The sequence below is a fragment of the Alligator sinensis genome, unplaced genomic scaffold (genome assembly GCF_000455745.1).
Source record: "Alligator sinensis unplaced genomic scaffold, ASM45574v1 scaffold1150_1, whole genome shotgun sequence".
Taxonomy (NCBI): Eukaryota; Metazoa; Chordata; order Crocodylia; family Alligatoridae; genus Alligator; species Alligator sinensis.
Genome location: NW_005842423.1, coordinates 1,143,419 through 1,146,297, shown reverse-complemented (window position 1 = coordinate 1,146,297; position 2,879 = coordinate 1,143,419).

The window sequence follows — 2,879 nt, the reverse complement described above, 5'->3', positions numbered from 1 at the left end:
GTGTTGTAAAGAAAAAAAAAAAAGGGGGGGGGGGGGAAGGGCATGGATTTAATGATTTATGTATATTCCCTTTTTAATTTTTTTTCTTATAAATAATGTCAAACTTTTCCCTTTTTATGTTATGGTAGCAAAAATTATTTATGACATTATGATAGTAACCAGTATGATGCCACAGTTAAAACTGCTTCATAAATGGATTTAAATTAAGCCATATATTCACTCTTTTTGCCCTGGAAAACTGTATATTTTTTTGCTTAGATATTTAATATAGAGTTAGTTGCTTACACATCTAAAATGTATATTGTTTAGTTACTCCTTAAACATGTAATGCACACACTTGCCAATTGGTCTCTAGATGATATTTGTTCTTAGTAGCCTGACCCTTCATTTTTGATGGTTCTCATTTTTAGAAAATGCCATCTATACAAAGTTGCTAGAAATATGTATCTTGAGTAGGTCTGTTCATATGTGTACTTTTCCTGATTTTTTTTCAGGTTGGTTTTGGCTGGTAACTTTCATATATATGGGAGATATAATCTGACGAAAAATAGTAGGTGCTGATGGAGTTTTAATTAATCAGTTGCACAAAATAAATTAAAATCTGACAGAAGTTTAATCTCTCCACAGCTATGGGTGTATGTGTATGTGGGACATGTGGCCCCAGGGACTTAGAAGTTGGACAGCTCTGGGTTAGGTCATATATCACCATGCCACAATATAGCTTAGCTTCATCCCAGAGGCTTTTCCTGCTTACTGTGCCTAACTTCTGGGATCTGGCTATACACTGGTTAGCCCTATAGATCAAGACTGGAAAGGAACTAATTTTACATGTTAAATATTAAAAGAGAGGCAAGGATATCTTAGGGTGATGTATTTCATTGGGCTAACTGCATAGTCAGTATAGAGTTAGACATGCTTTCAATTTCAAGACATTCTTCAGGTCTGAGGAGAAAAGCCACCACAGCAATAGTAAAAAAACCCAAAAAACTGGAAAATGTTAGGAAAACTGTACCGTCAAAGCTGCACTATGCCTGTGTTATGCAGACAATATTTTCATCATTGGGACTGAACACTTGGCTTCACTGACTTCTGTTTCAGGTTAAACAACTATCACCCCTTGATCAAACTTTATCTGGAATAATCCTACACTAACATAACTTTCTCGATCCATAGTCCACATCCAGGATTGTACGTACAAACCACCGTATAGAAAAAACTCACAGACCACCATACTTATGTTCACAAGATGAGCAATTATCCCAAGCACACCAAAAATGCTGTAATCTATAGTTAGGCTGAGAGAACACTTGTAATGTCTACCTGGCCAGGCTAGAATCTTCCTTTATTGAACAAGAATGCTCCAGTAGAGAAACAGATACTGCACAGTAACCTGCTATGAAATAGGCCTGTGTGAAGCAGCCAGTATTTGATTCAGATTTGACCTATTTGGGGGGACAGTGATTCAATTTGGTTATTCAGATCACTGTCGCAAATTGATTCAGTGAATTGGATTTGAAAGATTCGGTGCTGATTCGGTGTGATTTGGTGATTCAGCCATGGACTATAATGGGGAATCACTAAAATGCCGATAACTTTGTCATTTTTTGGTAGAATTGAATGAAAATGGCAGGGATGTTAGCCCCTTCCAAGGGCATGAAGTCTACTAGGTTTCAAGGAGATAGGTGCAGGAGTTTCTGTGAACATGCACCATAAACCATTGAAAGCAGAACTTGTGTCTCTTGCATGTGTTAACTGAGTTTCTGGTTGTAGCCGTGTTAGTCTAAGGGACAGGCAGGTAAGGTTCTTTGAGTAGGTATGATATCTTTTATTAGACCAACCAAATAGTTAGAGAAATATATCTTGGTAAGCTTTCGGGTTTAAAAACCCTTTGTCAGGCTGAGGAAGCATCTGCAGTTAGTGTGTGTGCTTTCCTGAATCTTTTCCAAATTGATTTGGATGTTTCAAATCAATTTGGAACTTTTAATAGGTCTTCCAGTTCTATTCAGATTCAATGATCTGGCCACCAAATTGGGCTGAATCTTCTCTGAATCGAATCGGCAACCAAAGCTTTGCACACCCCTACTATGAAACAAAAAGAATCCCCACTGTGATTGCACCCCCTCCCCCTGGCAGTGATTGCTTCTTAAATATATTTTTTTATGCATTCTAGAGGCATTTGCAGGAAAACAGAATATTTTGTTTTCTTCTCTGGTGATGATGAATCATAAACTCTATTAGTAATTCTTCTTTTCATAGGATGAGGGCTCAAGACTAAGGAAATGTTGCCTAAATATTCACTTTAAGTTACATGAGTTGTCTTAAAGTACATGAAAAATTTTATGGATAATTGTTCTCTAATTCCATCAAATGCCTAACCAGAAATTAATTTTAAGTAAATAGTGAAGTACTTTTTCTGAAATGGTACTGTAGATAGAGAGAGAAAGTTGGAAATTAATATGATCTGTATGCAGTTACAGATCAGGGAAAAGTAGATGGCTTTTCTTAGATATTAATTTTCATTGTCTACTATAAATATTTTCTCTGGAAGCAGGGTTTAATTTGTACCTTTTAAATAAGGAGTCCAGATGAGGTCCAGTGATGAAGGAGCAGTTCCTATGGATGTGGGGATTCTGGGATAATTCTTCTCTTCAGGTGCTAAACTACTTTTGAAATATTTGACTTAAGAATTAAGGACTTGCACAACAATATGGATATATTCTGTGCACTTAAGACTTACCTATCTTTTTTATATTGGTTTTCTTATATCCTGATATCAGTTTCACTATATGCAGTTTACTTCTGTGTAGCATAATAGAATGAAAGCCCGTATATTCATCTTGAACTTTAAGGACAGACAGGCCAAATTACAACACGAAAAA